This window comes from Anas acuta, chromosome 8, assembly GCF_963932015.1.
Source record: "Anas acuta chromosome 8, bAnaAcu1.1, whole genome shotgun sequence".
Lineage (NCBI taxonomy): Eukaryota > Metazoa > Chordata > Aves > Anseriformes > Anatidae > Anas > Anas acuta.
Genome location: NC_088986.1, coordinates 12903049 through 12930528, shown reverse-complemented (window position 1 = coordinate 12930528; position 27480 = coordinate 12903049). Strand labels below are relative to the sequence as shown.

The 27480-nt window shown below is 36.9% G+C and overlaps 1 long non-coding RNA gene across 1 annotated transcript in view; it reads left to right on the top strand.

Annotated features, from left to right (window-relative positions):
- Positions 1-11455, top strand: part of LOC137860634 (uncharacterized) — a 40774-nt gene extending 29319 nt beyond the window's left edge. The window contains exons 2-3 of the long non-coding RNA XR_011099113.1: positions 8174-8226; positions 10579-11455. This is a non-coding gene — a long non-coding RNA (uncharacterized lncRNA). The remainder of the gene's footprint in view (positions 1-8173; positions 8227-10578) is intronic.
- Positions 11456-27480: the final 16025 nt, after the last annotated feature.

The window sequence follows — 27480 nt, the reverse complement described above, 5'->3', positions numbered from 1 at the left end:
ACAGCGTCCACTCTCTCTCCCTCCAAAGCCCTGGAAATTCATACTGCCCTGGGATATTCATGACTGAGCTTTTTTCTTTCCACAAGTGTTTATTTCTTTGGTCTGTAATGCTTGTCTCTACCTACACATTATTGCAGCAAAAGGCCTTTTAGATGAGCACCTAGTTCTTGCCTAGACTGAATTTTTACTTTCAGTCATTGTTATGGAGGCATCTGGATATGAATAGATTCATCTGGCTCAAGTGTAGCAGTCTCAGTCTCTTTTACTTTGTTCACCTAAGTAGCTCCACTAACTACTGCTCATAAAGTGCTCTTCCTTTAGACTGATGCTAAATGAGTGAGGCTAAGTATATAACACATTTTCCTTGTGGAGGTATTAATATATGCTGAAATCCTGCTCCTTTCCTCTTATGGCACAAAGGAAAAACTGCAGAAGTACTTTGCTTCTTCTGTACATGATGGCTAAGAGGGACAGGAACATTTAAGAATGCCTTATCCAGAGAATAGGATTTTTTGATTTTTTTGCAATGATGCTGAATGAGGATATTCAGTTTGGTTATTTTAGAGAGAGACTTTTGTGCAGTGGGATGGATCAGGATTACTTAGGTCACTGGAATATGAATTAGTGTCCCTAAAATAACTTAAGAAACTATTGGCAACAAATGAAACTCTTCTGAATTTCAAGTCTTTTCAAGGATATATGCACAGATTCAACTCATTGTAATGATTATGGGAAGAAAATGAGAATTTGGGCCACTGATTGTCTTTACTGTGTGTGGTACTGAACACAGCAAAGAAAAAAATCCTATGCCAGCTAAAGCAAGTGACAAAATTCTGGTAGACATGCTGGAGAAATTGCATTCACTGTATTTAACATTTCTTCATTTTCCACACTTCTCACCAAATCACTTTGCAGCAAAATGTTATACTGCTTCACACTGTCAGATTTTAATTGGGAGAATTTGATCAGCACTTATATTAGTTCCAAGAACTGTTGATAGGAGTTTAAAAACTTGTCTGTTGCTAATGCCAAGTATTTTTTAGAGGGGAGGGGGGTAGAGGGGAGAAAACCTGTTTCTGCTCTAACTGAAAGCAGTGGAAATCAGTTCTCCTGAAATCAACTAACTGTCTGTTGCAAAGATGATCAGCGGTAGAGCAAGAGTAGCTTTTAAAAAGACTGCTGGCATACGGGCAACACAAAGAAAGCTGCACATTGTGACACTCCTAAAGAAAAGAGGCGAGAGATTCAATGGTTGCTTTCCAGATCTCACAGCTGGACTGCTAAGTTAGGAAACATAAGCAAGCTATCATGTCACTTTTACAGGAGCAGAGAAAAGATGCTTTTGTCCCTCTGTACAGAAGCTGAAGTGCTGCAGTATTTTTTCTAATCCTTGCACATCGTATATGGTGTTCGTGAACTTCAGCTTTAATAAAAAAAAAAATCTCCTACCCACAAAAATGTAATGTACTGCAGTGTGTGTGTATGTATATGTTTGGACAACAAAAGAATTTTAGATGTGTGTTTTCTGCCAGCACACAACATTGCTGCTGTGCAGCTTGACTGATTTCTGAACATTTAAAGGGGAAAAATAAAATGGTTGTTTAAGGGTTTATAGATTAAAAAGCATGGCAAAATCTTCCATAACTAGGCAACAGTTTCAGGCCTTGATGCTCACGTGTTTTCCTGGTTCTTTTCTATAATCTTATTTCACTGCAGATGGGTGGGGGGTGGAACAGCAGTGAAAGATGTCAAGACAGAGATTATCAGTAGAAATTAGTCAAATGTTCAGTGTTCTCACAGTGTAACCATTTCGATGCTCTAGCAGAAGAGTCCTTTGCTGTTATTTCCATGGCATGATCGTGAGCAATCTCAGCTGCTCTGAGTGATAGGGACATACAAGCACTAGCAAAGAAATTCTACTATCTATTTTGTAGGAGGCTTCTGGATACGGAATGTGTTCCAAGTAATATCTCTTACTAAAGCATTTTGTTTTTGTTATCTGGGAATAGAAAGGACTCTTCTCTACATCTATCAGTTGTATGCATGGGTATGCATAGACACAAGTACATGTACACAGTTCTCTCACACGTGCTGACGTGTCACATACTATACAATTAAAATACTTCACTCTTAAGTTACTGGATATTACTTCAGCAAAGTCTTCCAGCATCTCTGCGTTTTCATTCAGAAGAGCAGTTATGCCTTAGAACTGCCATAACCAGAAAAGCTGCCATTCATGATTTTCTGTTTTGAAAGTAGAAACTATTTAAAACTGAAACAATTTTGATCTGATTTCATGACAATATAGAATTTGTAAAAAGGGGGAAAAAACAAGTATTGCCTCAAATCATCCCTCATGGCATGTCTTTCATAGCTTTACTTTTAAGAGTTTTACTAAACAAATACAAAAAGCCACATTAAAGAGGCATAAAACCTAGTACTCATTTTGTGTTTCCGAATGTTAAAAGCTAACTCTGTTCAGGATTTAACAAGCATCCACCTACAAAGGCTGTCTGAAAGTAGTTAATCTACAGTAAGTGTGCAGGGCTAATGCACATGGAAGAAATGGCTGTGCTTCTCCATATTTAAAATGGTATAATATAGAGTGGCTCAGAAAATTTTGTGTAGGTCAATTTTTTAAATATTCAAGAGTCAAAAATGTCACAAATTATGTCCTAAAGAGATGTAAATCTTTGTAGTCAAGATATAGAATAGGCGGTACAATTTCCAGATCTGGCTGGAGTAGGTATATGTTCATATTGGAAATACATGTACCAAAATATTATTTCTAAGAAACAAGAAGAAATGCATCTTGAAGGTTAAATGAAAAGCAGTGGTGTTAATTTGTCTCCAGTTAACCTAAAAGATCTGTGAGAAAAGGATAGAAAGGCACCTAGTGTGGGAATGGCTGTGTGGAAGGCTGAGGGGAAGGAAATTCAGGATGATGTAAACTAAGCTTGAGACCCAAGAAAGTGAAACAATTATTTTAAGCACACTTATAAAAGAAAGTACATTCTGTAAAAATATAATGATTCTTTCTGTGGATTAATAAATTTGCTACATCGATGCAAACAGATCTGTGCTACCAAAATAATACTTATTTGGTGAAAATGATTTTTATCAAGGTGATTAAACCAAATGATGATGATATCTGTCAAAATGCACTGGATAGAATAGACAGGATAACCACATTTGGGCCATTGTATCTGAGCATCTATTATGATAAAGTTCTTTAGGTTGAGTAGTGCATGTGGAATAGCTACAGAAAGCCCTTGCAGGAGGGAAAAGAACCCTCATTTCACAAGGAAGAAGGGGATAAAGTAATGTTTTCTCAAGCAGAATGTGTGAAAACAAATCTTTTGTGGGAGTTGTGCACGGGAGGAGGTGGGGCAGGGAGGGTGGCTGCAGACAGAGGCAAGATGTTCTGCAGTCAGTGCCAAGTTGCTCGCACATCCCATGGAAGTGGAAGGGGCTTCCAAGTCAGCCTGGGCAACTTCTGCAACCTCTTTTGCCAGCCTGTCTGTTTAATGCAAGATTGTTTTACATGGGGATTCTTACTAGCTCCTTTCATACAGCTTACATACCTATTAGATTAGGTTCAAGTTTCTCTTGCATCCGTACTGTATCCAGATGGCATGGATAAACTGTCCAAGCCTACATCCTGTTCTGCACGTTAATTAAGATCCGTAGTTGCTTTGCTTAGCATGCTGGTTGCCTGGCTCCTAGTTTCCACCAGTTGCCCAGCATCACAATCTAGCAACAAAGGGAGAACAGATCTATTAACAGGTAACTTTCCCTAATCGAGGGTGAAGTGTCCTAGCCACAAAGGAAGGACACTAGTGTGCAGGCTCTCTCTCCAGAGCCAGATTATTCAGTAGAGCTTTAGCCCCTAAATTTTTTTTTTTTTTAGCTTTGAAATCCTACACTTATTCAAGAAGCTCAAAGTATTAGGAAAATGCTTCATGTTTCAGCAAATGTACAAGAGGTTCAGGGAACTGGCTACCACATTAAACAGTTACCCTGTGGCCTGCACTGTAAATGAAGAGGAATAACAGCAGTTATTGAAACTTGTTCTACTTTGTCACAGAGCTACTGGAGCTGCCTGAGCTTCATTGCTTGCTTTTTGGAAACTCGAGAAGAGAATATGACCCAGAAACAATCATACCTCTGTAGTCCAATTGTTCCCCCATGCTTGGGGGGAAAAAAAAAAAGTGAAAGGAAAAAGTGGTCAGAGTAGCAATATTGTACCATGTGGCTACGTTTTCAAGTTGCTCAAAGCCTATATGGTGTTACATTGCTTTCAGACACAATAAAATGCCAGTTATTAATCCTGCAATTATCCAGTCTTATCATTGCTGTCCACACAGGCTGGACTTCTAGATGATATTGTTTTCATTAGTGTGACCAAAGGAAAATTTAGAGACCCATCTCTCAAATGGACAAGTGAGAAATATTAAGAAATTAATCCTAATACTTAATTACATTAATATATTTTGTCATTCTGGATGGGGCTTTTTGATATTCTGGGCAACTCTTCTATCAATTCATTTTTGTGGCTGCAAAACATGATTACTGGGGAGATGGGGGAAATGCTGCTCATGACATCAAAAAGCATAGCCTTCCTGTCAGCTCTGAACATGGAACAGGAATATCTAATCAAAAGGGTTTGCTCTGGATAATATCAATTCCTGACCATAAACTCTAAATCCACGTTATAGGAGCACAGCAGAATGATCTACAGGTAACAGAAATGGAAAAAGGGAATTGATAGGGAGATCAGACTGTGACTAAATGGAAGCAGGGAGGCTGAAAGGCAGCATTTTAGCAAGAAAGACTTTTGCATGGCTTTCAGGTACAATTGGGCAGATTTGTATAAAATAATTTCATCCTGGAGACCATTTAAATTTCATTGATAAGAATGCACTTCATTGCCTCATTTAGAAATTTCCATTGTGGCTTTTTCCCCCCGATTTGTATAAAAATAAGAACCATCTGTAGGGGGGGAAAAAACACAACTTGTTTGTGTGACTGCTTTGCTGTTGTTGTTTAGATTTCTAGGAAACAGATGCGTGTTTTTCATTTGGGGAAAGCATACATCTGTTCTGCTAAATTCTCTCCAGAAATCCTTAATTTTCCAGTAAGAGCTTATTCAATTACATTTGAAAATAAGAAACTTTCCCTCCATCATCTGTACGCAGGTCTGAATTACAAGGAAAAATGGTCAGTTTGACATAGTGAGAATTTTTCTTCAGCAAATCTGTAAGAGTTTGCAAAATGTTATATAATAATTTACATAACAGAAGAAAAGGGAAAGTAGTAACAAATATACTTCTGTAATCTATGAAGGGATATCTGCACAGTTGGAACTGTTACTATTATAGTCTCATATTGAAGACTGGACTACAGTTTAACAGGGATGAAACCAATAACATTGTATAGAAATTCCTGTATAAGTTTTACTATAGATAGAATTCCCATCTACAAATTTCTTTAAAATAAATAAATAAATAAATAAATAAAAAGGCATTCTGCAACAGGGATATTATTGACTTTTATATGGGGATGGCTTAAATATTTTACATTGAAGTTATCATTCTCTTGCTAAATTTACGGGTCTTCTCCAGGAGTTGAAAGGGGAGTTCATCTCATGTGTTCAGAACATTAATCAGCTTTGGGATCCTACTTCAAAAAATTACCTGGTATATTTCTTCCATTTCTTACTATTTTGAAAAGAAACGAGCTACAACACAGATTGTAATATCATGCAAGTCATTCATATATGCCCATTTCAGGGTTCAAATTGCAGTATCTTCCATTAAGAAATCTTTCTTTGGCTAGGGGATTTTTATCTTTAGCTTAGAAATAAAAAATAAAGAAATTGCATAGTCAGTAGTCAAATCTCAGTGCAGAAGAGATCTAAGAGTACATCAAGAGGAGTAAACCTATTAACTCATTCCCCTTTAGGGAGAAGATCCTACAGTAGAGAAACATTTTGGAAATAAATTTGAAGCAGGTGGACAGAGCAGCAGGAGGGCAGTATCAGGCTAATACAGCAGGAGGGCAACACCAGCCAGTTAGAAAAAAATGAATTGCATGGGCTGTAGGGGACTGTGTATTAGAATTGCCAAGCTGAATATTTCCTACTGCATATCCTAAATAAATTAAACCTGTCCAGAAATATGGGCAATGATAGCTCCCCACATGATACAAGTAGCAATGGAAATGAAAGTTGGCCATGTGTGTTCCTGTAAAGCCCTGAAACTTCAGGTGGGGTGTCACTTCAGTCCCATTTAAGCCTATTGCTGTGAGCTAGGCCCCTAGACAGATGTAAATGTCCCTGTTGGTATATTTTAATGATACTACTCACATTGTCTATACAGCAGTGAATGTCTTTCACTGTGACAGGCAGCTTCCTCTGCTTTACATTACTTTTGTAAGCCAGGACTGATGCTGTCTGGTGGTGGAAAACAGGGTGGGCAGGACTGCCTGCAGGAGGTGTATCTGTGGGTGAACCAACAACTGGGAGAACCATGCCAAGTTCCTCCTGCTGTACCTTGAGTCAAGCTGCTCTGCACCAGTAGCAGGCCCCGCACCCTGTGACAGGGACCCTGTTTCTCCTTGAACAGCAGATTCAAGTCTGACTCCTGGAGCAGGGTGGGCCCAGTCCCCACGAACCTTTATATTGCTGGAATAGCCCCTGACTCCCTTGGTCAGCCACGCTGGCTGGTGTATGGCTGCTTGCATTAAAGTGTATTAGTTGGTTCATTTGTCTCTGCCTCGGCTGCTTTGCTTCTGGAGCTTTGTGATATTGGCTGGTGCTCCTCAGGCAGCCGTTGTAATGCTGCCTGGATGTTGCCCACCTGCTTGTTTGTCCATAGATGCCTGATATTTTGCCTGCTGTCACTCTGCCTATATCTTTTCTCTCTTCTGTGGCAGCTGGCCTGGTTGTGGGTTGATTTGTTGCATGCAGCGCTTTTCCTCCCCTGACAGCATACCTTAGGCTACAAATTGCACTCTGAATTTTCTGTTTCATAAGAGTGCAAAGCAAACCCTGTTGAACACAGCTGAAACCTCCTCCTGACTTCAATGGGACACTGAATCATATCCTAGGTCACTGATGCTACAGGATAAGCCAAAGAGTTTAGCTCTGTGCTCAAAATACCACACTTCTGGGAATACTGTCCAATAAATTAATTTTTTCTAGAGAGGTCCCTGCTCTATGGAATATTGAGGTTTCTCAACATTTCTCCTTCTAGACTTCATCTTTTCTTTAAAGTACAATTTGTGAGAACATCTTTCATAATTTCAGTCTGATGAATGTTCCTCCTCAAAGTCTCTTGATCTGCATTTCACTTTGCTGTTTTTCTGATGCAAAGGGTTTCAGGGTTTTATGCTGCTGAAGAAAACATTCTTCCAAGGAAGACATCTTTCCTTTAGTCTCCCATGGGAATGCATCTGTATTTCTGAAAGAGCAAAATTCTCTATTGGACCTTTTGAAAGAATCGCTGGAGTTTCCAGACTCCTCTGGGACTCCTGTCTGTCTCCCCAGTAGTAGATAAAAACTGATTGGTGAGGCACTCAGCATTTTTCACTTTCTTGTCTTTATTTCAGTGTGCTATAGAGAAGCTTGAGTTACTGGGAGAGCCTGCCCCCAACCGCATCCCAGGGTGGGCAAAGGTCAGCTGAAAGTATTGCTTAAATAATCATAGGATTTTATTGTGTGATCTTGCACCACATGTGACTTCATAGTGGCCTTATGAAATTCTTTCTGCTTTAATTAGCAGAATGTCAACATTTGTCTTCTACCCATGGCTTTAGGAGAGGTTTAACACTAAGCTATTAGACATCATCTGAAAACTGACAGGCATTTTAATCAAGAAACATGTTTCTAAAACTTCAGTGTAACAAGTTAGCTGTGAGTAGGTTAGAAGAGGACAGCAACAGAGACATCATGCAGATGTAAGTATTTGTTTTCTATTTCAATAAAGAAAAGAACATATGACCAAGGTTAATCCACCATAACACCAGCCTTGGAGCTGTTGGGAAGTGTCCTGTCAAGGCTCCTTGGGTTAACTCTTTCCTATTCACACAATACCTCATGATGCAGGGAGGAATATAACAAAACTATTTTTCTGGTCAATTATGTTTGTATAACTCTTTCCTCTGCTTACAGAAGAAGGCAGATGAAGTTTTCCATGTTCAGCTCAGGTGCATCTTTTTATCCCAGTAAGTTCAAGTCCTTCCCCTCCTCCTCTCTCTGGAAAGTTCTTCCAACAGTACTTTTTGGGATCTGCCTTCTCTGGCAGTATAGCACCCTGCACAACACCCTTTTTCTTGCACATGAATGCAGGTAAAGCAAACACTCAAAAACAATACTAACATCTAACAAGTGAATGCAGAGTAATCACAGGAGGAAGTCAGAAATAGGATGCCAGGAAAGGGCCTCAGGGTGTGTTCTGTACCTGGCCAAACAGGCGGGATAATCAGCTTTGTGATGCTGATGCCATGCAGAGATCCCAGCTCATCCCACCCTGCAGCCCCACAGGCTGTGCAGAAAGTGGTAATATTTGCAAAATAGAAGTTACTGCCTTACACTCTCAACTTGAGGACTATGCTTTCCAGCAGTCTCCATTCTCAGACCAACTAGGCAATAAACAGAAGTTGCTTAAATAGGAAAAGACAGATCTCATTTGTAAGTAATTGCAATGTAGTCTGAGACTTTTGGTTCCTGTAAGTAAGAAAATACCTAGAAAATGAACATAAAAGAGAAATAAAATGCTTTAAAAAAAAAAAAAAATCTAAATCAGTTTTCTGTTCTTAAAAGGCAATCATTGACATTTGTCATTAGCCTTCCAGCAAAAAATATGAGCGTGGACTTTTGGCTTCTGCTCCACTATCTGCTTTATTTCTTTTGAGGTACATACCTCAACATCCTGATTTTTAAAGATTTTCAAGGTACTAATAATGATTGTCATTCATGAAGTCTGATTTCCAGTGTCCCAAATTTATAAGTATTCATGTAACAATTATGATGCTAAAATAGATTTGCTTGTTTATTTGTTTCTACTGGGTTATTTACTGTCTAGGTCAGCTTCACACTAGCTCAATAAAGTACTTGCAGGATATATTTACTATTGTTCACTAACTAATAAACGGGCTTGCACTTTTCATACTTACAGGAGATTCTGCAGAGCATGTGATTTCAGTTGTAGGTTAAATGGCTTACATGTCTATTAATATTATATCTTAATTTTTCAGGATTACAATACTGAGTAAATTGCAGGAAATGGTTTATTCTTCAGTCTATTCCAATCTATCAGAACTGACTTGGTTAGTATGCAGGATTGAGCATGTTATCTTGGGAGCAAAAGGTCAGCTCTGCCAGTTTGGTGAAAGACAGTTGCTGGGAATCACGTGGACGCAAGCTCTATGCCAGTCAAAAGAGCAATTTGGTACACTCTTTGGACTAGACTAACAGGGTGAAGATGAAAGAGCTAAAGCATAATTTATCAAGTTGAAATCAACAAGACCAAAAAACTCAGATTAAGTCAGACATTCTTTTTCACAGAGCTCCTAAAATGTAATGGGTAACTGGGGGATAGAAATCCAAAGTCCCTTTCTTCAGCCATAGATTGACTTTGTGACTGGAAAAATATACAAAGTTCAATTCAATTGGATCCAGGTTAAAAGTAATGTTCATGTGCTAATATGGAAATTAAGCTTTCTGAATCTATTCTTATTTTTCTATTAAAAAAATCAAGTCAGTACTATGGGAAAAATAAAGAAATCTAAAGAGGTAAACAGCTTCAAAGGATATTTTTTTAACCAATATGGATAAAACTTGTTTTCTAGGTATTCTTACAATGACATGAGAAAACAGATATGCATGCAATACAGTCACTGAGAAATGAAAAAAAAAAAAGAAAATCAAAAGTAGGGCACTGTCTTATACACAATTGATGAAAAATTTACTTGCTTCACCTGACACTTCAGTATTGACTTTATCTAATGTGGAAAACAATCATAACAGAAATAGTAATATACAGTATTGGTAACTGAAAGCAGCACAAATTGAGTGCAAACAATATGAAAAGAGAAAGTCACTAGTCCAGGTAGTCAATAAAGATCACAGTATTCAAGTAACATGCTTGAATCACTGTTATTAATCAGGCTCCCAATTTATAACAGATGATATTGTGCAGTCGGTGATTGATAATCCTTTCGGGCCTAATGCCAGTTCTTCCTTGAACCATGAAGGCACAGTTTGTGTGTGTTTGAGAACTCAGACTGGTGAGTTCCACAGTTCACCAGCTGCCCAAATTACTTTCTACTGGGAAAAAAAAAATAATTATATATATATATATATATATACACACACTCTTTCTTTTCTCTCTTTCCTCTCTTCTTTTCTGGTATAGAGGTGAACTTGCAACACATTGAACATAAACATAAGAGCTATTAGAAGCAATTGTTCTATAATAAAACATAATGTTTCTAGAGCAAAAACATCTGTCACAGCACAGACATCATCCTGTAAACCCATCTAACTAACTTCATTTTCCCTTCTGATTGTATCAGGATAGCTTGCGGCATGACAGGATTTGAGCGACAGACGTCCAACCTGGAACAGTGCAATGCATATTTATGTTTGTTTACAGAGCCTCATCACTCCTGAAAGATGTAAATTTTAAATGTGCTTTTATTGGGAGAAGGAACTGTGAGGAAAAGGTTGTTACCTTGGAATGCAAAGTCAAAGTTATTGTAAGGCTCTGCCTTTCATAAAAATTTTACCAAGTTTTTAAATTGACTTTTGGTTTCCTAATGAAAAAGAGCATGAATAATTTAAATGTAGACTGCTTTTTTTTTTTTTTTTTATTAGAACCATACTATACCAATACAGCAAAAGAGACAACACTCAAGATACAGCTTAACTTAATCCTTCTCTTCCCAGGCTTTGATTACAATCTTCAAAACAGCTATAGAGCCTCTGTATTAAAGGCAGATTTTCCTTATCTTCCTACTAAATTATGGTTAGATTTCTGGAATGCTACCTTAGCAAGTTTAATCAACGAGTCCTCAGAACCATAACAAAAAAATAGCTAATTATTTAAAACTTCTAGACATAAAGCATCAGATACTTTGCATTATGAGATATTAAAAACCTCTATACAAAATATCTTTCAGTTTTTCCGTTATGCATCTATTGTAACAAATCAATTCCCAATTCTAACATGCCTGTAAAGAAACAGGCAGTTTTGTTTGTGGTATGGGTATGACAATCCTAATTCTTGCACTTTCATTTCAATCCTATTTGACCATATCTTTCGTTTCTTTATAGTGTACAAGATGTAATGGGTCATATATCCTGTATAAACAAAGCTTTCTACCATGAGATCTGCAATGTAGGCGAAATATGTTCCCTCGCCAATAAAACCATGCTCTCTCTTTAATGATACCAATCTGTAAGTTGGCATTTTGCATTATGTGCTTATTTGTCTAGCAGCAAATTGATTTGTTCGACTCAGAAAGAGAATAATGTGCAACCTAATAATCTTGAACTACTGTAGTCTACTACAGAAAGGTTTAGGTGCTTATTTTCCAAAGGCCACACTCTCATTTCAAATCTCTGCTCTTTGACCTGAAATAAAAAAGAGGGGGAAAGAAAGGTAATTTCTACCTGATCACTGTTTCCCTACCCTGGGTCCTCTAATCTCATATCTATCAGGCAATTGGCATGGTCAGCTGACTTTTTTTTTTTTTTTTTTAAACTGTATCCGTTTTCTGTAAGCTCATGGCTTTCTGCAGAGGTAGGCTGTAAAGACTACAGAAAGATACACAAAGTGTTCCCAATCTTGGGATGTATCTCTTGGAAGTTTTTTTTTCAAGGTGGGAGTTTTTTTTCAAGGTGCTTAAATTTCCTAGTGAAACACTAAACTGAATGACAATGATGTTTTTAATCATTACTTTTAAATAGATACATAGTCTTTATATGATGAAACACAATATTTCATTTTAAATATTTGTCTGGGTTACAGGAGCAACAAATATTCATAGCTATATCTGACTATACTTTTCTGTGACAACTACTGATGCTGTGATAACTGCTTCTTTTCATAAAAATAAAAAGCTTTTGTCTCAAACAGTTTTTCATTTTGAAGCCTGTGTTACCTTAATTCAGGTACTAAATGACTAGTGTCTGATTTTCCCACAGTAATAATAAAGCAGCCTTTATTAGGGCTCACTTCTCCCCAAATCTTACTGATTTGTGGACAGTTCTAGAGCATGGATTTCTGTCATGTCTATTACTTATTTTATTTCTCTTATATTATTGTTACTTTTGTGATACAGCACAACATGTCATGTTGTGAACCCACGAGTTAAAAAAAAAGAAAAGACCATCCTTTCCTTAGAAAGTTTAAAATGACTCCATCTGAAGATAGAAACTGTATGAGGTAAAACCATTGTGAGAAATAACAACGTAATAGTGAAACGGTTATGCTTTCCATCAGAGAGGTAGTCCAAAATGTGAAAATGTCATCAAGTATCTTGGGAAAGACATTTTTTTAAATTGCAGCCAGATCTACACTTCAGCGAGCAGAACTAGCAGATGTACTCTGACTCCTTGTGCAGAGAAAAATGAAAGTCTCTTAAATACCTTCTAGTCTGAGGGGGAAACTATGGAACTGCAATTTTGTGATTGAATTAAACTGTTCCATTTCCTAATTTTATTACAAGCTTTGTCAGAGGAATGGCTAAATGTCTGCTTATTAGTCCTCATCTCAATCTTTATCTCAGGAGACTTTTATGATAATGAGTGTTAATTCTATAAAATTAATTGAGAGGTTGTTATTTTCATCTCTAAATGGTGTGTATTTTTGATTGACTGGTCAATGACAAGTATCTTCTCATTTTCCACTATAATAAGGCTGTGAAAAGGAAAAGAAGTGGAATAGTTGGCCAATTAAGTTATACAATAATGACAAGGTCAGGCCAAAGAGAGTACATTGTGGTAGTTTACAAATTACTAAGAAATTTGGATTTTTCATGTTCCTGACAGAAGTTGTAATGAAAATAGAAAGTGACACACGAATCCATTAACATGACAGCACAATAAAAGGGAGGAGAAATAATTTTAAGCATACAAGTATACATCACAATAATTTGAATGGGTCAGAGACAAACCCACAAGAGAACTAAGACTCTTTCCAAAATAAGATGATGCACCACAGGAAACATACATTTTTCATTTCCTCCTAAATCCATGTCTTCCTTAGTTTCCTGTATTTCAGGGAAGTTTCTCCTTGCTTTATCTCTTCAATCTGCCCTATCTCTGAGTCATGCAATGATGGTTCAATTCATTGAAATCTTGTGATGTTGATTCCTTGTGCTCTGATGAATTTGCATTGCTTTGCCAAGAAAAGAGCAGCTCTCATCATCAAAAATGTGTGAAGCTGTGCCAGTACAAAATGACTTGTTTATAAATAAGGAACAATGTAGTCATATTGAACCTGTGCGTGCAAACATCCTGCATATTACATCATGATAGTTGAACTGCTTTACCCAATAGTCTTGTGAAACTCATTTGTTGAAAGAAGAGTGGAGCTCCTGTCTCAAAGTTTAGAAAAAATAAAAAGTCTTGGATGAGATTTTTGCCGCTAGCTGCTTCCAGTGTTTCCTATGGCTAAGGTACGGTTGTACATCTTGTAAAACCATGATCATGAATGATTTGTTCTGTTTTACACTTATAAGAAGGAAAAAAATAATCATCTGAACATGTTATAAAATGAGGATATGATCTCTTTGAACATCTGAGGTACTCTAGGTTTTCTAACAGTGTAACAGTGTAAGTATTGTTCATTAATTATCTTGCACAGCACCTGCACAGAAAGTTTATAAGAATGATCTTGTTGTAATGTGTTAAGTCAGTGAAGGAAAACAGTGGGCTTTATGCTGACTTTCCGTGTGACCCTTGCTTCAAATGAAGATGATCCCTAAAACACATAGGAAATTTAAGGGATCTTTTAAATTATGCTACGTGAGATCATTCCTTCCAGGCCTGCTGTGCTGTATCAGCACAGTTCACTCTGCGCCTACCTAAAGCCTTTCTTTTTGGCCCACCCTACAATGTTCCCAATGACTGGGAAAAGTGGAAGGTATAGCACCATCTACATCAAAGAAATCTCCAGCTGTCCTGTTAAAATAGCTCTTCATTCTCTTGGCACTGATGGCACAGTACAAAGGAGACAGAAAGGGTCAAATTTCAATGCTGTGTAGAAGAATATTCTCACACCAATGCTTAGCTTACACAAGTACAGCAGCTTTTATCTCTGAGGGCCTTAGATGATTTTGAGAGAAAAAAAATAAAAAGACCAAAACAAACTGTTTTAGTTGCAGGTCTTGACTCAATTTGATGCAACTAGGTGCTGCCTGAGGTTAAAGCAGGGCTCTCTTAGAAGTCTGTTCTTGCCAAGGAATTTGTATGGTCTTCCAGACAGCACAGTCACTGCTCCAACAACCACTTTTTACCTGAATACTTCAGACTGGTACAACCAATTTACCCACAACATTGCTCCCTTTCGATGCCTTGTGTAAATGCCAGCCACCTGAGTGGTGAATTAACCTTGCAGCTACTGTTGCAGTGTTTTAAAATAATGGGATGCACGTCTTTCTGCAAGTTGAATTTGTTATACACCCCATAGAAGCTGACACATTAGGGTGTCAGGTTTCAGACTGTTCAGTTATCTCCTGCTCTTGTGATAGGAAATTTTGGGGGATTTTGATACCTTGTCTTTTAGTGTCTCACTCTCACTCTTTATTGCCTTGTGGAAATAGAGAAGAAACTTTCCATCTTACATGTATGTCTCTGAGCAGATCACAGCAGATCTCTGAGAGGCTCCCTCAAGACAGCTTATTAGAGTTCTCTGGCAAAAGAAGAATAAATTATTATTATATTTTTTTTTGCCTGTTTTAATATTAAAAAGGCAATATATCTATTTATGTATCATCAGCAAAAATTATCTTCAGACAGATTTTGCACGTGTTTCCACTGAACTCACTTGGTATCCCCAAAAGAGTATTTGATAATCTGTTTTTTTAATATATGCTATTTTCTCTAAGGAAAGGATATTAATGTGCTGTTTTTGTCTCTCATTATGAATTTGAGGATCTATGATATCAGGGTAAAGATCATCAAGCATCAGCAGAGTTTACAGCCTCAATAAATCTAATTCTTTCACCTAGGAAATTTCTGGAAAGTTTTCAAAAATACATGGTAAACTCTGATCTCCAGATTACAGAATAGTTGAGGTGGGCAGGGACCTCTGGAGATCATCCTGTGCAACCTCCCACTAAAAGGAGGCCAGCTAGAGCAGGTTTCTCAGCATCATGGACAATTGGACTTTGAATATCTCCAACAATGGATTTTCATCACTCTTTCTGGACAAACTGTTCCAGCATTTTATCACTCACATACTAAAAATTACATTTTATGCCCATGGTCTCATCCTGTCACAAGGCACCACTGAGAAGAGTCTGGCTCAGGAGGATGGGGGGAAATATCCATACACATGGATAAGAGCCCCCTGTGCCAACTCTTCTTCAGTCTGAACATTACCAGCTCTTTCAACCTCTCCTCATACAGCAGATGCCCCAGTCCATCAATCATCTTTATGGCCATTTGCTGATATTTATTAAAGTGAGAGATAGATGTGTTAGCAAATTAGAGACCAGTTACAACCACGTCCCAGGCAAACTTATGCCTTTCTCTGGGGAGAATGGGACATCCCTGGAGCCTTCTGAGGTTGCAGAGGATGAATTTTTTGCATTGGCATGGTGAAGCCATTTCTCCTAACAATTTCCATGTAAATGTTATTCTTGGAGAGCTATGATCTTCACTTTGATAAGTGAATTCACCCATGCTTCCCCCAGAGTAAAGAGATACAGATTAGGTAATATTTTTACCAATGCCTTATTTGATTATACTTCAGATGTAAGAATGTATTTCCAACAGTAGAAGAATGAAGAGCTGGATCGCAAAGTCAGCATGCAGAGGTAAAATATGTTTCAGCTGACAAAAGAGTTGGTTTGCAGCGTTCCTATCCAAGTGATATAATGATGGCAATAATGACCTGTCACAACACATATCTTCAGAGTAATTTCTATCTATACTCACCCAGATGTCAGGAACCTAGCACAGAAAAGGAAGGTATGAACACAACAGTAGATGGCAGAATCACTTACACATCATAAGCTTTCTGACCCTCAGACTTCGTGCTGAACACTGTCCTCTTGTAGGCATTCTTTGAATTATTTTTTCATAAATAATGTTAGTTAGATGCCTACTGAATACTCAATTGTGTTTTCATAGCTACTGGACGGCAGTAAAGAATATTCTTTCTCCCAGGCAAGGCTGATAAAGAATGCAAAAAGGCAGCACATCTCAATTTTCTGTCGCTGCTGGCTTCTTGAGCATGAGCTGACACATACCATGGACTTTGAAGATGCAACGATTGACTTAGTGCAGAGGGGAAGGAAAAGATGTTGGAATTCTATAATCTATCACTGTCCTTAGCAGTGACTAATATAGGACATTAAAATTCACCATGAGTGAGAAGTTGTGGTTAAACGTGTTAAAGTTACTTTTATAAAATATGTTCTGTGGGGTTTTGTTTATACATTTTGGAATAGGGCATAAAACAATGTTTCAATCCAGTGTCACTGTACAGTGTGAAGTATAATTGAGGCAATGTGACAAAGAAGGCAAAAAGAAGGTCCAAGGAAAAATGTCTCGCTAAGTTGACTAACAGGACAGCAAAAGACACAGAAAATAAAAGTAGAAACACTGCTTATGATAGATATTTTGTATATATTCAAATATGCTGCCATTTTTGTATTCTCAGTAAGTCCAACACACACAGTATTTGCAAAAACATCTGTTTCTCCTATCCTTCAGCTCAGTATTCTTCATAGATATTTTCTTGACCTCTATACAATCAGTACTTTTAATTATTTCCATTATCATGTACTCAGCTAAGAGTTTAGTTTCAGTAGATTAGATTGAATCCAGTTTGCTTTCATTATTTTCTATTTGTTCCACTTAGTGCAAATTGTTCTCTTTCGTTGTTATTATTTTCCATTAAGCTCTTTGAAATCTATGAATACTTTCTTGAAATACACAGTAATGCACATATTTAAACTGTCTCTTTTCACTACTTTTTCTATGTCCTTAGATTTTATTTAAAAAAAAAAAAAAAAATGACAACATGGTTTAATCCCTGCCCAAATGACAACATGGTTTAATCCCTCTATTCTATAAATTAATATCCAGTAGCTATTTTCCTTAAACAGCTATTTTCCTTAAACATCTGGGTTGCAAGGGGGAGTGAGGGTGGGGACAATTGTCTATATTCCTCATGCAACTATTGCACCATTATTTTTTTTCTTCTCCTTTGCTAAAATATGACTTTTTAAAATTGGAGACTATGCCTTCTGTTTGACCCTCCTCATACAAAATTTGCATGTGCATTACTTACCTCTTGCTTACCATGTGTCCTGATCCTGAAGCAATTCATATAGTTCCCTTAGCAGGGAAATATAGTCATGAGGTCGTGTGCCTTTTGGTGCATTAACCCTGTTAATGGTTAAGGATGGTTAAGGTAATGGTTAATGTTAATGGTTAAGGCAATACAAGTTCCTCAAGCAAAGCTCCCCTTTGAGCCCACGACATGACATGTCCAACAATGTAGAAACAGCCAGGGATCTTCAATTTTTCCCCAGGCTTGTGAGATTCATAAACTGTGGCTATCATCTGTTGTGTGACTTTCTGTCCAAAATGGCTATGTCATAGAATTGTAGAATCACAGAATGAGTTGGGTTGGAAGGGACCTTAAAGACCATCTAGTTACAACCCCTCTGCCATGGGCAGGGATGCCACCCACCAGACCAGGTTGCTCAAAGCCCCATCCAACCTGGCCTTGAGCACCTCCAAGGATAGGGCATCCACAGCTTCTTTGGGCAGCCTGTGCCAGGGCCTCACCACGTTCTGCGTGAAGAATTTCTTCTTAACGTTTAATCTATATCTCCCCTCTTATAGTTTAAAACCATTCCCCCCTATCCTATCACTGTCTACCTGTGTAAAATAAATGTCTATACAGTCTCTTCCATCTGCTGTTGAAATAATGGGCTTTTATGCACCTGCTGCCTACTTGCAAAACTTTTCATCTCAAAAAACCCTGATTTCCAGATCTTGATGAACTAGTGACCTTCTTGAACAAGTGTAATACAAGGCTCCTGGCATCCCACCTGCCTTGTAAAATGTAGCTCCAACTCAAGACCTCCTCAAGGAGGAGTCTTTTCTGGACAGCCTACATTTACATAAAAGTTGGTCTCTGAATCAGACATCTATGAATAAATAACTAACTGTTGCAGCTCTCTTTTCAATCTTACAAAAGATCAAAATTCCTTGCTGACCTGGCAGGATTTTTTCTTAGCATCAACGATTTTTTTTCAGTCTGTTTATCACAAGCTTTACATCTACTCTTTAAGACAGAATTTAAAATACACAGGTTATTTGCTTCTAAATGCATTCTACAAAGAAGGATCCAGAGAGACTCTGGTGATAAATACTGGGTTATTCTCGTTCACCAAGCACTGAAAGTTTCTGCAAGGTAGTGTCCCTTGCCATAGCTGTTGTGACTTTCTGGAATGTTATATAACAATGATTTAAAATCTGCAGCAAGGAATAATAAGAAAAGATGCATTGTATGCCTATTTAGTCAAAAGCTCCTCAGAAATGATTGGTTTAAGTGATTAAAGAAGTTGAAAGAGTACAGTAGAAATTCATACATAACTTTATCTTCCTTCAGAGCAGAGACAGCATTGACTGATTGGGGTTAACACAAGTCATCTCAGGCAGATAAATAATGAATGCCACCATTAAAAATTATCTTTTGCGTCACAGTCAACAAAGTATGAATGGAAATTAAATGCAATAAAAACGGAGGAAAACAGATTCAAGAGCAGAGTGGCATTTCTGTGCAGATATGGCCAATGTTTTGATGTGAGGTCATTCAAACAACAAGTATCAGGTGTGCCAGTAAAGATTCAGATTGGTCCTGTCCCTATCACACTGCAAATTGAGTTCTTTGGAAGAAGGGAACAAAAATGACAAAACATCCCTGCAAATACCAGTAAATCCTGATTATGCTGCTGGCTCAAGGCACATTCAATCACGCAGCAGCATTTTGGTAATGCATAATTAGAGTAGACAACACATGATTTTATACCAGTTTGAAATATCTTAGCCCTGTATTGATATTCTGTAATTAACGTTTGGAAGAATTTCTAAAATTTGGAGAGAAAAAAAAACAAACAAACAAACAAAAAACAACAAAAAACATTCTTTTATTCTTTTCAAAATACAATACTGTGCTTCTTCAAAAATACAGCTGACTTTTTTTTTTTTTTTATCTTATGCTTCCTCTTTGAAGGCCTGCTGTTACTATTTCATTGTCTTTTTAATCATCAGTATCTATGAGTTTAAGAACTGAGTTTGTAAACACTGTTCTTTAAGTGTATAATATCTAACTTCAAAATTCCTCCTAATTGCAACAGAACTATAACATAATCATAAAATAGTAAAAACTGGCAAATTTGCATTAATCAGATCAGGTCACTACTATATAGTTGTAAGCAAAACTGTCATGTAAGTTTGCATCACTTCTCTCAGAAATTCATACTTTGTTGGCAGCAGGTTGCACACCACAAAAACCGAGCAGTACGTTTGCTCTAGTGAGGCATGCCATCACACTGCAATATAGTGTGCTGCTAGAGTGAAGTAGATGGGTCAGTGTTGTTTGAAGGACCAGACATAAACATTAACCTGCAAATTTTCTAAGTGAGTCAAAACAGCTTGTGATGGGCTAATTTACAAATGTGAGTTTCTGAACGAAGTGTTCAATTTATATTCCATAAACTGTGCGACTTGGCAAGAAGAGAAATAGATTAGAAAGGGCAAGAGGGAATGTTTAAGTTTCCATGTCTCTTTAAAGGGGAGGAAAGGGCAATCTAACTTTGAGAGTGTGCTAAGAGGGTTAATTCAGGAGAAGTTCTGCAATTTATTCTCGTTCTCTGTAATGTTGGACCTTAGGGCTTAATGTAATGGAATGTGATTTAGAGTTCTGAATGTGCTAATTTTGTAATTCAGGTGTCCTGTGGAGAGGCTGTGTTCATGCCAGCTATCTGAGGAATTAAATGCAGCTGATTTGTGTTGGGGAAAATATGTGGTTTGCTTCAGGCCAAAACTGTTGTAAAATTTAAACCAATGTATTTTTCTCTCTCTTTAATTTAAAGTATGGGATACAGGTGGGCCTGAGGGGAATTGCTAAGGGTTCCTATATACTTCCTGGTGTTATGTATAGAAAATTCTCACATTGTTAAAATGTTTCATGTGATAACTAGGATAAACAAGTTTTATTTATAAAATTGTTGTATTTTCCCTTGGTTTTGCCCTGCTTTGGGGATAGTGTCTTCATCAAACACTAATTGCAGTAGGATTTTGATTGTTGTGCACTCTGCAAGCATGAGATGATGTTGATCCACTGTCTAATGTCTTCAGAAGAAACCCTCATGTTAAGTACTCATTTGATTTTCTTCCACAAGAGAAATTTGGGGTGGAGAAATGGTATCCATAATATTTGTGAGTCAAACTGAAGATTTATTAATATTGCTATGAAATCGTCAGCTAAGAGCACCTGCCTGCTCTAAGGGGTGATGTGTTCGAGAGTTAGCTCAGCAAAGAGAGTGGAGTTTGCCAGGTGAATAACACAGCATTCAATTATTTATTTATTTCAGCCCATATCCTCAGGATATTATGAAATGTGGTTCTGAGAAATAAAGGACCATGTCTTCAGCTTATGTAAATCAGAGTTGCTCCATTTGCTTCGGTGAAACTGTGTTGATTTATGCCAGCTAAGGAGCTGGGCCACTGTTCCTTAGGCTATAAACATGCTTGTTGCTTTACAAATGACTCTGCATCTAAATGACATTATCACACCATAACACCTGACCTGAGAGGTGAAATTGGTTACTTTTATTGAAATCAAAACAATTATATTTCTATCTTCACTGGTTTCCTTCATCTGCCTTGGGAAAACATTTTAAGAAAGAAAGAAGATGAAGTTTTCTTTTTATGCATTCTTGCAAGAGTACTGCCTTTTTGAAATACAGTGAAGACCTCTTAAATAGAAATGCTCATGAACAGCAAATGAAAGGTGCTTGGTTTGTTTTTCTTTTACCTCCATCTTAGTCCCTTTACTTTATGGAGATAAGTCCTTATGGAGATAAGTATAGGTAATTTATTTCAGGTCTGTTAATATGAAAACCAAAATGCTGGGAGGACAGAAAACTCAAAAGATGTTAATAGCACAGTGCAGTGATTAAAAGCATTCACCAAAAATATCTTTAAAGTATGACAATTCAGACATTGAACATGAATCCTATGTCTATCATAGACAACATTTTATCACCCATGGGTAGCATTATTCTGTCTTTGTTGATTTTGCTGGAGGTGAAAATCCAAAGGAAGCACTACACGGAAGTGATGTACGTGCTTCAAAGCAACATTAAAATGAATTTGTGTTATACACAGAATAGATACAAGATCACTTAATTTTATTCTGTTTAAATATGGCTTAAATTATTTTCTTCGTGAAACCAATTTGAGAATGCCAGTATGTATGTGGTCTGAGAATGTGGGTACATTCTAATGCTCATCTAACAGATAAAATTTCTAAAAGGGCAATGCCTGATAGTGACACAAATAGCTCATTTCAGAGTAGATAAAATTAAAGACAAAAGCTGCCCTTAATGGAAACCAAAATCGTTTAAAATTGCAAAATGATCTCTCTGACTCAACTATATTTCAAAGATGTTGACGTATTTACTCTTTGCCTTTATTATTATTACAAGTTAGAGAAACTCATGATAATTCATCCACTTTTTCTATTGCTTGTGACTGGGGAACTTACCATTAGTTTAAAGTTAGCTGGACTAGTCTCCTTGTTGCCTCATTCTAGATAAATTATTCAGTTAATAGATAAAACAGGTAACTGTTGCAAGCCTTGATCATTCTCATCAGCACTTCTTACACAACCTGGAACTGTAGACTTTTCTATTTAGCTGAAGCTTTTTTCTTACAGAATTGCATATTCAACCCAAATGTTTGGCAAAAAAATTTTCCATGTACAAAGAAAAGAATAATTCCAAGAAAGCTGTATAGTTTTACTTTGACTTTAAAAATAAAATGTCAGTGTCCTGGAGGGGAAAAATTCTTTATTAAAAAAAAATAAAAATAAAAAATCAGAGTTATAAATGCCATTTCAATAGAGACAAAATGTTTTGTTCATCCTCTGACAATTTATTTGTCTTTTTTTTCACCACAAATACATGTCATTGGACAATAAAATTAGGATTTCTGTTTTTTTGTTGTTTTTATCAGTAATGAAAATCAGTTCTCTCCAGAGCTTTGTCATCGGCATAACCAAATTTTCTTCATACATCACATTTTAATGAACACCTTTCTTGTTTTTAAATTGTCATTGAAACACTACTGGATAAGAGCTATCTATACAATTACCAGAAAATTAATCTGAATTATGCATTAAAATAATGGAGCTAAATCACCTATTGTGGACACTTGTATTCAGAATTTCATTGACATTAATTTGATTTGATTTCCTTCACTTCACAATAAGATAACGCTTTGTTATGCTACTTCTACTGTAATTCTATCAGGCCTTCTAAATGGGCCTAGAAATATGCTATTGGAATTGGTACTGGTTATTCAATGAACATCATTTCGGTATTTGGTTATCATTAAATTAAAGATACAGGAATGCATTCAGGATAATAAGCTATTGAATGTGAATCTTAATGTAAAATGTGAAATTGAGGTCTTGACCACTTTGCATAAAAGTAAGCATGTCTGGACTGTGTTTTCTAACTGCAATTTCTGTTTCCACTGGAAATAATCTTCCCACCGTTCACATTTAGTGGTGTGTTTCTGATTTTCACACCAGGCACAGCTTTATTTCTGTTTGGAATTTTCCATCTTCATTTGTTTGAATAAATAAGATAATGACGTTAGGACATACTGGTGTTCTCAAAACAAGGTAGCTACAGAAGTACAAACTCTTATCTTCTTCCAAGAAGGACAGAGAGTATTGTGACAAAACAATCTGATAACAGAAAAGATAGCTTACTTCTGCATGTGAGATCATCAGTATATAACTGTGTTAGATGTTTCATATGCAAATCAGATCATAGTTTTAATCCAAGACTTTTTATAAGGGCTAACACATTTTGCCTTGAGTCAGAAATGTACTGTTGCTACCATTGGTTACCAAGGATTATTGATATTTGGCTTCAAGTTCAATTTTATTCAGTGACTGTAACGGAGATCAACCTTGTATCATCCCTTGCTTTTTCTATGGGGAAACTAATTCCAAATGATGCAGCTGGATTGAAGAACTAAGAATTTAAATTTATCTCCTCCGTTGGGTGAAGGAAGATACATATTTATAACACAAATACCAAACTCTCTACAAGCTGGCCTCCCATTTTTTATTGCTTGCTATATGCTTTTCTTATATGTTTGCTACTTCGTGCTCTCAGCAGCAGCAGTTCCAAAGGTCGTCTTTTTTTTTTTTTTTAAGCTGTCATATTACTAGAGTTAATACTGCAGTCATGGAATTGATAAATGAATATTCCCTGCTTTTAAAATGAATTTAATAGTTATTTAATTATTTTGATTTGTGCCATAAATGAGTGAGAGAAAAAAAAAAAAAAAAGGCATATTTTCCATTATTTCTCTCTTTTATTCCTGGTTGTCCAAACTGTGTTCAGGCTTTTCAAGTGTAGTTCACGTACTGTTTCTTTGCTTTCTATGTATGTTAGATATTAATACTGATCTTCTTTTTAAATCTGTTTTGGAGTTATGAATAAATAATTACAACAATTAATATTAAGTGCTGTAATATTAACATAGCCTCATTTGGCCTGAAATATCAAGGTTAATTTTTTCAAGACTTGTATAACATCCCCTATGTGAGGACTTCCTCGTCTTGTGAGCTGCATGAATTTCCTTAGAGTTATTCTGATACCATATTTGCTTCTCTTTCATGTGTTTCTTCATGCATCCCCTAGTCCCTTATCAGACATACAGTGAACATCACTTTCTTGCTTTTATGGCACCTCTCCTACAAACACCACTTCTTGTTTTTGACCCTTCCTGGAAATATGCCCAGTGAGGGGAAAAAACTGCCTTCCCTTTGTTCTGAAGTTACTTGTTCCATCCAGACTTATATTTTCTTCCCCACAATGACTCCCGTGTTCAAAGTAGGATTAGCCATAAAGGTGTATAACTGAAATCAAAGCTCCCTACTACAAATAGAAGGGGTGCCTTGAGTATCTCCTGGGCCATGACAGTTCCGCACAAGTCTCCTACCCATGGATGGTGGTAGGTGTAGCTAACAGAGAACAAAATTCCTGTAAATTCATCTACCTGGAAACAGAAAGAAGAAAGCTGCCACCCTGGTGTGTGCTAGAAGTTGTTAACGGGGTTATGTTTACCACCAACTCCCTTAGAGATATCCCTTTTCTTTTGTCCTAAATTCAGCAAATGCAATGTTCCGTACTGTCCTGACACACCATAATTAGCTGGGCCAGTAATCAATACTGGTAATGATTTTAGGGACAAAGTTGTTACTATTGATTAGAATACTTTCTGCCACCTTTCCTCTCCTGGCAGCATCATGGAGAGAATGTATTTATTTATTTATTTAGAGGCCTTTTGACATTGCACTTCTACAAAACATTAAGGCATTTTCAACAATTAACCCCAATCATTCTGTTTGTCTGCATACAGGGTCGGTTTTGGTCAGATCTACAAAACATTTTAGAAATCTATCAAACTGATAGGACATTGAAGTGACATGTTTCCAACGTGTCTTTTTATTACTATGCTGTGTCAACCGTGGCCATGCCCACTGTGTTCAGCAAATCTGCCTTGATGATGATGTTTTTTCAAAAAGCATTTTGGATTTAGAATAATAACCACAATCTGCTACAAGACAAATGTTGATGAAAGGAGGATGCCAGCAACAGAAAATGTAACAAAGCTGGAATTTCTAACAGCAAAGCTGTGTTCAGCAGTGTTATTCACACGTCAAAATGCAATATTTTCAGATAGCTCTGCCTTCTGATATGCAATATGAGCCTGATCCAAAGCCCATTTAAGTCAGTGGACTGATTCCCAATGACTTTAATGGGCTTTGGATTTCACCCTAATTGCACTGATGTTCCCTGTACTAAAGCTCGTAGTTACAGTGAAGATCAGTAATGCTCTGTTTGTTTTTTCCTCTGTTCCAGGTGTTAATATTTTCTCTCTCTCCATCTCAGTGAAGCTGCAGTTATTAGGGAGGAGAGGAAAAAGACCAAATCTTTGACCAACTACGGTAAACTGCTGCACATAGATCTCTAATGCTCAGTGCTGAGTCACAGCGAGCAAGATGATGATCATCATGTAAAGGCAGCTAATAAAAGTAAAAGCGCAGTGGCATTTCAAGCCTGATTTGGCAATAAATGTCTCCATGCATGAATGGCCCACTCTAGTGAGAGAATAAAAAATACCTATGAAATAGGAAAGTATGGAATATCAAATGGGGGCAGAGTTCAGTGGGAGGAGAGGTCTTAAGAGAATCAGTAAAGGAAATTCTCGTTTGCTGTAAAAATTAAAAGAAAACAGTACTCAGTTCACAAGGGCATTGGCAGTTTCTAGGACTGTTCTTTGAAAAGTATCAACAGCAACAAACCTGCCCAGGTATGTCTTTGAGGAGGTCTTCCAACTGAGAAAAGAGCACTTCACCTCTCTGGCAGGCAGCTCCCGTGGGGATATGACTATCTATCCATTTCCTATAAGCAAAAGTTAGATAGAATATCTTGTGCTTTTTATCAGAATTCAAAGGAGGATTTCTGGCAAAATACCAACTTTTACATCACTAAATTCTCACCTCATCTGTTGAACAAAAATCAGCTTCCCACTAATCTGTGGCTGCCTTGGCATTTTTAGAAAGATGGGATACTCCTGTGACAGCTACTTGCTAACTAAGTGTATTGACAGAAGCTGTCTATAAATTAATTAGCTGCTTAAGCAAATTAAACAGATGGAAAATGGGGATTCAGCTATGAGAGGAATGGATGGACAGTTGGACACACACACATGACAACATATCCTTTTTCTCTGCAGTATTTCTCTGAATTTGTCTCTTTTTTTAAACAGAGAAAAGAGAGGATCCTAATTTTTGTTCATTTGATAAACAGCATGGTCCAGGACTTCAGCTGAAGTAAACAGAGCCCAGTGAAAGTCACTGGTCCTGTACTGTAGCATTAATTGTAGATTCTGAACCTAACTGATTACAATGTAAATTTCATAGTAAATGTAAAAATGCAGAAAAAGTATAAGACTAGGAAAGCTGAAAAATGAAAAACTTTACCTTTGTTTTTTTCTTTTGAGTAAGAAAAAATTACTTTTCTTTTACTCTCAGCAAAATATTCTGCTCCCCCTTCCAGGTTATTTAATCCATGCTTTATTTTAATTAGTTTCAAATGAAAAATGAACTTCAAAATAAAAATCCAGAGAGGTTTATTTAGAAAATGTCAAAGTGAAAGCTTTTGGCATTTCCAAAATGGAACATTTCAGTTTCAAAAGATGTCAAAATTAAATGCATCATTATTTGTCTAAAACTATTTGAATAATTCAGCCTGAATTTCCTAACAGGTCCTCTCCTCCTACTCAGGGAGGTTTTTGTTTTGTTTGTTTTGTTTGTTGTTTTTTTTTAGCAAATTTATTATACTTCTTTTCAACTTCAGATTTGATTACATGTGTGTGACGTTTAGTATGGAAAATATTATTTTACTTAACAAGGTAAAACACACAATCAAGAGTTAGTAAGCTAACTCTTTCTGAAGAGTTTTCTGAAAAAGACAATAGGTGAGATAGGCTAAATGAATGTTTTGATTATCAAAGTATGAGCAGAAACTTTTTTTTAGTGCAATTTGCTGAAAAATCCCTAGGAGTTAAAATGTTTCATGAAGATTCACATCTTCAAAATATTCACAGGGAAAATGTTAGCAGTGAAATCCCAGTAGTTGAGGATCTCTCTGTGTGACTGTATGAACCACTAGTATTGTTTCATTATGAGTGTTGTTGTGGAAGAAGATGCAAAATCGAATGTTAAGTCCTCACTATTATCTTGTGAGTTCCATTTACCTGTTTTAGCTGTATGCAAATATCTGTATTTTAACTGTCAGGGTGTTGGGTTTTTTTGGTTCAGTTTACAAATTGTGTAAGAGGCCAGGTTGGAAGGGACTTTGAACAACCTGGTCTAGAGGAAGGTGCCTCTCACCATGACAACAAGGCTGGAA